This window comes from Terrapene carolina, unplaced genomic scaffold (genome assembly GCF_002925995.2).
Source record: "Terrapene carolina triunguis isolate 2854851 unplaced genomic scaffold, T_m_triunguis-2.0 Scaffold66, whole genome shotgun sequence".
NCBI lineage: Eukaryota > Metazoa > Chordata > Testudines > Emydidae > Terrapene > Terrapene triunguis.
The window spans coordinates 60,601,277-60,613,254 of NW_020664417.1; the positions used below are offsets into that span (position 1 = coordinate 60,601,277).

At 45.2% G+C, this 11,978-nt stretch overlaps 1 protein-coding gene across 1 annotated transcript in view; it reads right to left on the reverse strand.

Moving 5' to 3' along the window:
• NSUN7 (NOP2/Sun RNA methyltransferase family member 7) overlaps window positions 1–8,646 on the reverse strand; it is a 61,746-nt gene extending 53,100 nt beyond the window's left edge. Inside the window, exons 1-2 of the mRNA XM_024211704.1 lie at window positions 8,583–8,646; window positions 7,170–7,240 (exon numbers count right to left, since the gene is read on the reverse strand). The gene's annotated coding sequence lies outside the window, so the exon portion shown is untranslated. The remainder of the gene's footprint in view (window positions 1–7,169; window positions 7,241–8,582) is intronic.
• Between the last annotated feature and the right edge of the window lie 3,332 nt (window positions 8,647–11,978).

Here is an 11,978-nt window from a genome sequence, read left to right on the forward strand (position 1 = left end):
TTAATACATACTCTGAGTAAATTACTAAATAAAAAGTGATTTTATTAAATACAGACAGTAGGATTTAAGTGGTTCAAAGTAGTAACAGACAGAACAAAGTAAGTCACAAGCAAAATAAAATAAAATGCGCAAATCTATGCCTAATCAAACTAAATACAGATAAGTTCCTCACCAGTTCCAGAGTGCTCCCTTTTACAGGCTAATCTCCCTTTAGCCTGGGTCCAGCAATCTCTCACAACCCCTGTAGTTACTGTCTTTTGTTTCAGTTTCCTTCGAGCATCCTGGGGGGGTGGAGAGGCTCCTTCTTTAGCCAGCTGAAGACAAAATGGAGGGGTCTCCCCCAGGTTTAAATAGACTCTCTCTTGTGGGAGGAGACCTCCCTCCTATGCAAAGTCCAGCTCCAAGATGGAGTTTTGGAGTCACCTGGGCAAGTCACATGCCCCTGCATGACTCAGTCTTTACAGGCCGACGCCATTGTCCACATGGTATCTTGCATGTCTCCAGGAAGACTTCTTATGTGGATTGGAGCATTCCAAGATGCATTGTTCCCCAAGTGTTTCCCGATCAGGTACTTAACCTGGCAAATTCCTTCCTAAAGAAGCTGACCAAATGCCTCACCAAGCTTACTTAGAAATCAAGCAAGCATACAGCCCATATTCTTAACCTCAAGTAGAAAATGGTATATATGTACAAAGGATTAATAGATATAGTAGACCATGTCACAGGCAGCACAAAACATATTTCAGTTATATCATACATACATTTGTAAACACCCACCCATAAAGCCTTAAGGGGTACGCTGTCACAGGAGCATCGCGCAACTTTAAACGAGCATGTTCTCTAAATGATCAGTGACATAACAATAAAACATTAACCAGGATGACATTAAGTGAGGCGTTACTGTATACTGATTGCAACCACTTTGTATAGAGTATAGGTGAAGTCTAGAAGTCTGCCATGCTGTGCAACATTGGTGCAGAACACATGACCTACAAATCTCAGACATGCTCTTACAGACATCTCAGGTTGAGCTTGCAGATCATCGAAGAGACTTACTATCCGACTATGATTTAGACTCCTTCCCCACATGATCTATATACTCCTGTTGACCTCAACTCTAACACAGCACCTATGAATGATATACTTTGAGTCAATAAAAGTGTGGATTTCTCTCTGCTGATCTTGAGCCCCATTGTGGTACAGAGCTGTCGGATCTCATGAATGGAGTGTTGCCTTTTTGGAAGATATTCACCAGATCAGCCAGTCATCAATGTATGGGTATAACTGAATATTGTGTCTTGCTAAATGGGCTTTGATGACCACTAAATACTTGGTGAATACCACAGGCACCGACTTTCCAAAGTGCAGGGGAGGGGGAGGTAGAGGGGGGAGCTTGACCCCCGCCTCTGACCCAGGCCCCGCCCCGCCTCTCCCCACCCAACCTCCTCCCCCAAGCGTGCCATGTCCTCGCTCCTCCCCTTTCCCTCCAGAGCCGCCCGCATGTCATGAAACCGCTGATTGTAGCGGGCGGGAGGTATGGGGAAAGAGGGAAGGCACTGATTGGCTTGGTGTGGCCTGACAGCGGGCAGAAAGCACTGGGAGAGGGGTTCTGATAGGGGGGCTGCCAGTGGGTGCTCAGCACCCATCATTTTTTCCCTGTGGGTGCTCCAGCACCCACGGAGTTGGCACCTATGGTGAATACTAAGTGCCAGGGAGAGACCAAAAGGCAGAACCCTGTATTGGGAGCACAAGTCCCCTACTTCATGTCTGAGGTATTTTCTGTATACTGGACATATGGACAGGTGGAAATACAAATCCTGAAGGCAAATAGCAGCCAACCAATCATGAGAAATAACTGAAGCCCCAGTCAACATTTTAAGCCTGAAATTTGTTGAGACATCTGAAGTCTAGAATAGGATGCCAGCCCCTTTCTGCTTTCAAAATAAAAAGTAGAACCTCTTGCCTCTGAATTCCAGGGACTCTTCATCCACTGCTCTGGGTTGCAGAAAGGACTTTACCTCTAGTTTCAACATTATCTCATTAAAAGAGCCCCTGAAACGGCATGGGAAAAGGAAGGTGTGGGTAGGAAGTGCCTGGAATTGTACAGAATACACTGGTCTACAATTTTTGAGAAGTCATCTGCTTCAGAGATAAAATGTGCTATTTATTATGTATTTTGATGTGCTGAATTCAAATATGACAATTAAAACAACTGATTGGCTACTGTTTAAGATTTTAAGATTTTACATTTTATGTCTATGTATATTGTGTAGATAGTAGAGTTTTAATCATAAATTGTAAACCTAGGTCTTTTCATGTGTTTATGGTGGCTTTACATGATAATATTTCACCTGTCCTGTTTATGTAACACTTTAAAAATCAGCAAAAGGGTTATATAAATAAAAATTATGAAACAAAAGGCAAAAAACTATTCTGTACATAGTTTAGTCCTATTCAGTGTCTACTCGGCGCTTCTTGGCTTGTCTCTTGTATTCATTAAATGGAGCATCTCTTGTCACTGTCCAGCAATAGTCTGCAAGCATTGATGGGCTCCATTTGCCCTGATAGCGTTTCTCCATTGTTGCAATGTCCTGGTGAAATCGCTCGCCGTGCTCGTCGCTCACTGCTCCGCAGTTCGGTGGAAAAAAAAAATCTAGCTGAGAGTGCAAAAAATGTATCTTTAGTGACATGTTGCAACCAAGGCTTTTGTATGCCTTGAGGAGGTTTTCCACCAACGACCTGTAGTTGTCTGCCTTGTTGTTTCCGAGAAAATTTATTGCCACTAACTGGAAGGCTTTCCATGCAGTCTTTTCCTTACCACGCAGTGCATGGTCAAATGCATCATCTCGAAGAAGTTCACTAATCTGAGGACCAACAAAGACACCTTCCTTTATCATAGCTTCACTTAACCTTGGAAATTTTCCACGGAGGTACTTGAAAGCTGCTTGTGTTTTGTCAATGGCCTTGACAAAGTTCATCATCAGACCCAGCTTGATGTGTAAGGGTGGTAACAAAATCTTCCTTGATTCAACAAGTGGTAGATGCTGAACACTTTTCCTCCCAGGCTCCAATGACTGTCGGAGTGGCCAATCTTTCTTGATGTAGTGGGAATCTCTTGCACGACTATCCCATTCGCAGAGAAAACAGCAGTACTTTGTGTATCCAGTCTGCAGACCAAGCAAGAGAGCAACAACCTTCAAATCGTCACAAAGCTGCCACTGATGTTGGTCATAGTTTATGCACCTCAAAAGTTGTTTCATGTTGTCATAGGTTTCCTTCATATGGACTGCATGACCAACTGGAATTGATGGAAAAACATTGCCATTATGCAGTAAAACAGCTTTAAGACTCGTCTTCGATGAATCAATGAACAGTCTCCACTCATCTGGATCGTGAAGGATGTTGAGGGTTGCCGTCACACCATCGATGTTGTTGCAGGCTACAAGATCACCTTCCATGAAGAAGAATGGGACAAGATCCTTTTGACGGTCACGGAACATGGAAACCCTAACATCACCTACCAGGAGATTCCACTGCTGTAGTCTGGAGCCCAACAGCTCTGCCTTACTCTTGGGTAGTTCCAAATCCCTGACAAGGTCATTCAGTTCACCTTGTGTTATGAGGTGTGGTTCAGAGGAGGAGGATGGGAGAAAATGTGGGTCCTGTGACATTGATGGTTCAGGACCAGAAGTTTCATCCTCTTCCTCGTCTGACTCAAGTGAGAATGATTCTGGTGCATCAGGAACCGGCAGTCCTTCTCCGTGGGGTACTGGGCGTATAGCTGATGGAATGTTTGGATAATGCACAGTCCACTTTTTCTTCTTTGACACACCTTTCCCAACTGGAGGCACCATGCAGAAGTAACAATTGCTGGTATGATCTGTTTGCTCTCTCCAAATCATTGGCACTGCAAAAGGCATAGATTTCCTTTTCCTGTTCAACCACTGGCGAAGATTTGTTGCACAAGTGTTGCAGCATATGTGTGGGGCCCACCTCTTGTCCTGATCTCCAATTTTGCAGCCAAAATAAAGGTGATAGGCTTTCTTAACCATAGTGGTTATACTGCGCTTTTGTGATGCAAAAGTCACTTCACCACAAACATAGCAGAAGTTATCTGCACTGTTCACACAAGTACGAGGCATCTCTGCTCACTTTGGCTAAACAGAAATGTGTCCCTTTGCAAAATCAAACACTGACAAATAAGAGAGCACGACACTGTATGATTTCTAGAGCTGATATAGGGCAATTTGTTCAGCAGAGTGATGTAAGCTTCGTTATGATTGCATCATCCATGACGTCTAAGAATAACATGATGCAATTCATATCATGTATGACGCAATACTAGCTTCAGATTGCATCATTCATTGTTTTGCCTAAAAAGCAAGTACTGTCCAAACCCAGTCATAGATTTATTCATAGATCCAGTCAAAGATGTATTTTAGTCATTTCTGGTTTAAATTGAGATCCCTTCCCTTTATAACTCACTTATCCTCCGCCATTCCCAAGTCAAGGGTCGTATATACTGACCCAATAGCATATCTTGAAAACTAGAGCCAATCAACAATTTTAAGCATCATTTTCGTTCTCAGTGACCCAGAATTAGTAAAGTTTGACTACATTTATTTCAGAAGCATTTTGGCTGTAGAGCAGTGATATCCTTTTGTTTGTGATTACCAGGACCCGCTGTTCAGAGGTCAGCTGGTTTCAGCCCTCCTGAAAATAAGAGGTGGTTTCCAAAAGGGGGGCGGAAAGGGGTACACATCCAGTAATGGTTCTGATTGGCTCTCAACAATGGCATCTAACTTGCCGCCATAAGGTAGATGAAGTAGGCAGCAAAGAAGAGGCAAAATGCCTCCTGCATTTGAACCTCTGCAGCATCTTCAATTTTTAAAACCTAAGAGGTCATTGGAACAAGAGGTAGAGGGGCTCTGCCTAGCAAAGTTTTGCAGGTCTGTCCTGCCTCCTCCGGGTGGCTGATTTGTATACATCCAAGGAGTGGAGCTCTCAAATCCTTCATGGCTTCACCAGTTCTAATGTTAACTAAGTCAAAATCTTCAAACAGGAGGTTCTCAAGTGTCATTTGGACCCCCTGTAGTATTCTCGAAAATGGGCACCATGAAGCCCACATCACAATGAAAGTGGCCACTGCATAGGCTGCCATAGCAGGTGTCTAAAGCAGCCTGCACAAATGTTTGGAACACTAACGACCCTTCAGATGCCAGAGACCTTAGTCCTTCCCTTTCATTTTGTGGTCACTTCTCTATGAATTGTGACACCCTGTCCCCCTTTGGATAGTTATATTTTGATAGAAGTACTTGATAATTCAAAATGTGCATCTGGAGACTGAGAGAAAACCTTCCTGGGGGAAAAAAAAAAAAAACTAAACAGGGGAGCTACCCCATCTACAGTGCTGTATGGTTCTCTTGAATTCTCCCATAACCTGAGCAGGAGAGCTCATCACCAGTATTAGTGAGTGGTACGAAGGAAAAAAATGTCTTCAGTTGTGTGATCATGAAATAATCAATACATAGGACATCTTGGATACCAAGAAAGTCTGTTCCAGAAACATCTGCATTGTGGAGATAGACAGTGTCAAGGGCACCAAGGTTATCCATTCCAAATGTGTCCATATCAATATCAGCCCCAAGGAAGCAGTACCAAGAGAAGTGAAGACTCAAGTTTCAGGGAATACTGTGGGTACCTGGACACCAGCCAGTGCCAAGACATGAGCTAAAAAAATAGTTTGTGGCCCAGATCTGGTCTGTCTGAACAACACAAGTAACAACAGTTGGTGAGCTTTCTGTCTCTGTCTAGTCAGAACCAGAGAGGGTGTCCTATATCTGTGCTCTCCGGGAAAAATGTTCCTTCTTACCCCTTTCTGACAACTGGGTGGAAGAGGTCTGGCTGCTCTCCCAGTCTCAGTATCTGAAGGGTTCCATCTTTTCAATGACGAGTGAGCCCAGTACCTCACAATTCACAGGAGCATTAGCCAAAGAAGACTGTTCAGGCCTAGTGGGAATCTCTCCCCTCCCCCCGCAAGCCCAAGGAGGCTCTCATCAAGCACTCCAGACGAAAAAATTGAAGGCAGGCCTGCCTCTTGCCTTCTGTGTCCTCTTGGAGAAACAGCAACAGATCAACAGATCTGTCAAGTATCTGTTAGGAATGTATCACTCACCAAAGGAATAGAGGCATCGAGTACCCATCATTGTGCGGGATAGCCACCTTGCAAAAGTGTTAAGTTTTAAATCCCAAAGACTTTGTTTCTGACATAGCAGCTAGAGTTCTAGTACTAGGGGTATCCCATAATTTATTATCTTTTTATGTGCCAGTGACTGTAAAAACAAAGGAATACTATGCTAACCGAGAAATTGCACAGCACGCAGAGTAAGCAGACACTACGTGGGTTCTGTCCCACTGCTATACTTGGCAAAAAGGAACCAAATGATGGTTGGGCCCGCTGTGCCCTTTATGTTCTCGGGTAGGTGGTGAAGATGGGCACCAAGGCATCTTAGGCACAGGCACAACCCCAGGAGACGTTGCTAGCCAAAAAGAATCAGATCTTATGCACACCAAGAGTGGAATCCATGTGGACAATCACTTGAAACTCAGGTTTCAGAAAGGTTATATGACTTCAGTGGGAGTTGAAGGTATTCAAAACAGCATGAACAGCACCAAGCATTTTGAAGGATTTGGCTTGACTGAATACACTTCTCCATATCATAGAATGGATGTCTTTTGTTCCATAATATAAACAAAGCAGCAATCCATTACTACTTTATACTAAGTCACTTATTAGTCACACTTATTCTGAGTGCTAAACATTTCATCAAGTACTGTACTTGTCTTTACTCTACTGCATCTCCAGTTATACCATACAGAAAAAGCAGCATTTACAGATGCCATATTGGCTAATTGGTATAACAAAGTTTAGCACCATTACTCATAAAGCTATGCTTTTAATAGGAGTTCAGGAGAACAAGTTACCTAGTACGTACAGCTATAATTTCCAGCAGACTGCACAGTACAAGCAATACAGTTATCACAATTACCAATTATTAGACTGTGTCATAGTCAACATACTATAGCTTTTTTACATGTTAATCTTATAATCGGTAATGCAGCAGTACACAGATATACCCACTGATTTTTTAAAACAAAATTATATCCACCTTTTATCAGCTGTGAATACAGAAGATAAAATTTCTGATAGTATAGTTTCTAGTTTCCCAGTTTTACTCATCTGTGTACAGGAAAAGAAGAAAAAGATTAGTACAATAAATGAGTTGTAGCCCATGAAAGTCACAGCTCAAAGTTTAGGCATACTTAAGAAATCCATTCCAGTTTTAGAGACCTCAGGTTCCAGCAACATTCCCTACATTTAAAGAGGGAAATACAAATTCTAGAGAGGTCACCTGTTCAAGAAGTCTTCCCCCTTAATTATAAGGAGTATTGCTGAAACTAGTGAACTCTTGAACCAGAATGAATTTTCAAGTGGGTTCATAGAATTCACTTTATTAGCAGTTATATATTTTATTTAATAACTAATGCTTGTACTATGCTTTAGATTAACACATTTATGTAACAGATACAAGAAAAGTATTTTGTATGCAGCTCTGTTGAGCTATATTGGTACTGAGGATTTTAGGGAGGCCTCCCTACTATCACTCTTAAGCACAGGTCCACCAGTACTAGCCTTACCACCACAGTGCTGTCTGACCCTGCTCAAAGCCCATACATACAACAGGGTGGAAAAAGTGTCAGCTGTAGCCAGTTAGCACTCCCACCTTTTCTAGGCAACAGTGAAAGATTTCTCTGGAACCCCCCAGTGAAGACAAGCCCAAGGAAGACACAGGCTAGAGGCTAAAATGAGTGAAGCACGTCAGGAGACAGCACAGATAGAAAGAGACATATATAAAGAACAGGCGGAATTCCCAGTGTTACCATTACAACGCTACTTACAACCCCACCCCGACCCAGGATTTCCCCTGCTCGCGTCCCCAGGCTCGCCTGGAAGATGCTAGGATAACTGGCAAGCGGGACCCTGTGCAATGCCATCTCCTGGGTAACACTCAGCTCCACGAGGGCATCTGCTTGGCCCAGCAGCAGCAGAGGGACACCGCACTCCGTGCAGGGGTTTGGGGGACGAGGGAAACGCTCCCCCCGGAGCGGGCTCGGCGTTAGACACTACCCCGCCTTACGGCAGAACGGCACCGCCGGCCAGGGGCGCGCCCTCAAGCCGTAGAGGGGCCCCTCGGCGCGGCAGCCACGCCGCGGAAACAGGAGTTAAGGAAACTCCGACCCGCACGAGCAGGGCCCCGGCTGACGGCACAGGGGCCCCCCGTGCCGCCCAACGCCCAGGGCGAACGCGCTGAGGGCGAGCGGGCGCAGGGTCCCCGGGCAGCACCTATGGCAGGTGCCCACGGCACAGCGGATGCTCCCCTACCCGGGCAGGGGGCCGCGGAGTAACAGTCCCGCTACCCCCACAGCGGGCGAGGGGCAGACCCCGGGAGTTACAGCCGGCCGGGGACAGGAGGGGGAGCTGCGCCCTGCTCCCCTTGGGGCTCGCGCCCGCCCTCCCTTACCCGCCTCTCCGCGCTCCACCGGGGGCAGACAGCTCCCCACGCACCGGCAGCAGCTGTCTGAGAGCAGCCTTCACCCCGCCTGCCCCAAATCTCTGCCGCGGCGAGTCTCCCTCCGGCCGGGCGGGGCGGGCACGCGGGCCCGCCCATAGGCCCCACCTGTTGCCAACGCAGAGACTGGGGGGAGGGGGACCGTAGCTCCAGGGACCGTTTCATTTAAATTCAGACTCTACCATTCTCCTCTCTCCCCGGGGGGGGAGGTGCTGCTCATGTATCCCACCTCGCAACTGCCCCCTTCGGAACGGAGCTGGGACTCCCTCCGCGGAAAGTGTTTCTGCCCCTTTGCCCCCCCTTTCTGTGATACGTTGGTAGAGTCCGGATGGTGGTTCTCTAGAGCAGCGGGGTGGCTCAGTGGGAGCAGGGGGTTTGAGGGCATCTTTCTGCTGCCACGGGAGGGGCAGGATTGGGCCCTTCCCCCATTAGCGGGCCTGCTCTTTCCAGGCCAGTTGTCAGCAGTTGGAGGCTGGGCCCAGATTGTGGCTTCTCTCTGAGGCACTCAAAGCGCTAATTCCTGAATAGCACCTAGAGAGGCTAAGCAGAGACCGCAGGGGCCATAGACTCATTGGCCTGGAAGGGACCTCGAGAGGTCATCCAGTCCAGTCCCTTGCACTCAAGGCAGGACTAAGTACTATCTAGACCAGGGCTGGGCAAACTTTTGGGCCTGAGGGCCACATCTGGGAATAGAAATTGTGTGGCAGGCCATGAATGCTCACTGAACTGGGGTTGGGGTGCGGGAGGGGGTGATGACTCTGGTTGGGGGTGGGGATGAGGAGTAGGAAGATGCTCTGGGCTGGGACCAAGGGGTTTCTGGAGTTGGTTCCTGGGAGAAGGGGGGGTGAGAGAGAGAGACAAATCCACTTCCCCGAGATACTGTAATCTAGGCTATGCAAAAACCACAGTTCTGGGTAGCAAGATTCTGTGCTGGGTTCACTTTTTAGTTTTATGGATCCAAAGTTTTGTTCAAATCCAAACCACATGAAACTGGATGAACTTAAGCACGTTTCATTAAAATCAACAAATCTTACCAGGACCTATCTAACTGTGTATTCCAACTGCATGAAAACAACCCTCTAACTAACAAGAATGCATCATGAGTCCCTACCTATGGTCACCATCACATCAAATAACCTATTAACATAATTCATCTAAACTCAGCACTTATAGGAAGAAACTATTACAAGTTACTCCACCCGCTCTAGTTATGAAAGAAAAGTCTAACTAAATCTCAGTGTCTAATTATTGAGTGTTCTGCAACACTAACCAGTCTTTTTTAAATTATAAATTTTACTTACTCTTGAAATTTCTCAAATATTTCCCAAAATATTTCTAATAAGTATTGAAAGAGTTAAACTTCAGTCAGTCAATAAAAACCACTGAGTTATTTTTTCTATAAATCTGCCATACCTATGGCAGTATGTGTGGTCTTCAGATTTTGACAGAGGGAAAAATGACAAAATCCTCAATGATTTAACTAAAAAACTTCAAAAACTGATAGTACCCCATTACTTTGATTCACCTCTGCCTTGCACCTTTCAGTCTTTACACCTGTGCAATATTGGTACCATTCTGATTTGACAGCAGATGCGGACCCACCTTGTGCAGGTGTGAATGGCCACACAAGGAACGAAGCAACCAAGATTCAAGTCTGCTGAATTTACTCACATATATACACAAATCCTTAAAAATCAAAGTTAGGGCCAGGTCCTCAATTGGCATAAATGGGTGTAGCTCCATTGATGTGCAGCACCAGGAGCTGTACTCATTTACACTAGCGGAGGATCTGATCCTTAGAAGCCATTTACCTGATCATGATATTCTTATGTATTCAAAAGATATCTGCAGTTGTTAGCAACAGAAATTTTGCTTGGGTAGAGAAGTCAGGAATGGACAAAGACTCAACATTTAAAATAATAACAACAACAGTTACAGTGCAAACACAGGTTTCTGTTCTGGAGCTATGATATGTGATTAGAGATAATTGGCAATTTTCCAACAAAATAGTTTCATGAAATCTAACTTTTGCTGAAACACAAGCAAGTACCATTGGAACAAAAGTAAATTCAAAAATACCAAAACTTAAGACAAACCAAAATCCCCAAGTTTCAACCAGTTCCATATGTGATCTAGTTATAGTCTTTGTGCAAAGATTGAGTAGGGCAAGCTCTATATGTGGTAGTTCAAACAACATTAGGTTTCCTCCTTAAGGGAAAGGATAAATATAATATTTGTTGCTGGGTAGATACCGAATAATTTTTGGGGCACAACTTCGTTATTATTTCACTTTCCTTCAAATGGGAAGAGCAAGCCTTTTGCTAAATGGATTGTCTAATGTCACGGTAGTTTCTGCACGTATCTTTGTGTATGACACTTTCACTATCAAAGTGTAAATGTGATGGATACACAAACCCCACACTGTGCCTGAGTTAAAAGTGAATATCAGCCCATGTAGTGCTGCTCCTACACGCCTGCCAAACATGGTCCAGCTAGAGAAGCAGGTTAAGGGGCTCAGAAGCCCAGGCAAGGGGTGGTGGACAGGCTACAGGAGAGAAGAATCCTTCTCCAGGAAACCAGACAGAAGGTGGAGCCTGAGAGGGGACCACAGAGCAGGTAGGGCCCCAGGCAGTGCCTTCTCCAACCATCATCCACTTTGGGCCTTTCAGGAACTGCTCATTTGGACTTTGTGAAGCTACTGACTGTTTGGACTATGCCCCAAAATTGAAGGAGCACATAAGTAGGAAGTAGCCCAGGGCACTAGATTTTGGTTATGGGAAGGAACCTGCCAGTGTTACTTCCCACACCCCACTTATGGGCAAAGGACCAGATGTAGGAGGGAGGACCAAACACTCCTGTCCTGGGGTCAGGAACCAGGCACTGCTGCTATCCCCTGACAGAGACAAGGGGTTGGAGGTCAGATGCACTGACCACTAGATCACCCTGCCCTCCAAGCACCCTATCACAGTAAGCTATTTTTCATGTTCATTGAACTGACAAATGGTTTGTTGTTTCTCTTCTCAAAAGATATCTGTTGGAATACTTCTGTTTAACCCAGTTGCTGTCCTTCCATCCCACTCCATAGACTTTCCTTCTGTACCTCTGTTCTCCTGCACTTTCATAATAGTTACTATGTCTACATAATAGACATCATTATTGTCACATTTAGTGGTTGAGGGGGAAGCAGCACCTCCTTCAAAGTGTACTGTCAGTTAAAACAGAACAGGGGGCTCTAACCGTTTTAACTTCAAGTTTTCATATCACTTAAAACTGTAGAAAAATGTTTTGCCACCGAAGAAGCACGCCAGAAGAAAACAAGCCTGAATATTGCCTGTTTCCATCAAAGTT